Genomic DNA, 740 nt, shown 5'->3' on the forward strand with positions numbered 1-740 from the left:
AATATAAAATAATTTTATATAGAAAATAATGAAAAATGCTTATATCTTTAATATTATTGAAAATTTTAAATTTTCATCATTTTTGTTAAAAATAAATTACTTTTATATGTTCTTATTAACAAATACCTACTTTTTAGGGAATTGAAATCTTAAAATTAATTTGATTCTTAATTACTATTGATATAAAAAAGCCATTTTAGTAGGTGATCTATAAATATATTTTTAAGCATTCAAAATTAAAAGTTTAAAAATACATTTTAACACTTTTTTTTTCATCTAACATAACCACGGGTATCTAGATCTTATATATTATCACCAGAAATTTGACAAATTTGATTTGACTAAATAAAGATTACATGGAAAAAAAATGAGATAGGAGTCTAGTACTAAAAAAGCATTTTTTTTCCTATTCATATAATATTCGGACATATATCTAACGGTAGTAGAATAATTAGTAATACATCTAGCTTAATTTTTTTTAAATAACAAAAAATAATATAAATAATAATAGTAGCATATATTAGTAGTAGATGTGAGCCTTTGTCGTAACATGTGTAGCTAGTCACTAGTGAAATGAAGTGCATAATTAATAAATTAATGTATGGGACCATACGATCCCATTATGGCAATTATTGCACGTTGCAATGCTTCTTGCAAAAGTGAGGCCAAACCTATAGAGAACCTACATGTTTATGGCTATGATATAATCATTATCAAATTAAAGCTTGGGAAATCTTTAA

The sequence above is a fragment of the Arachis duranensis genome, chromosome 8 (genome assembly GCF_000817695.3).
Source record: "Arachis duranensis cultivar V14167 chromosome 8, aradu.V14167.gnm2.J7QH, whole genome shotgun sequence".
NCBI classification, from domain to species: domain Eukaryota; kingdom Viridiplantae; phylum Streptophyta; class Magnoliopsida; order Fabales; family Fabaceae; genus Arachis; species Arachis duranensis.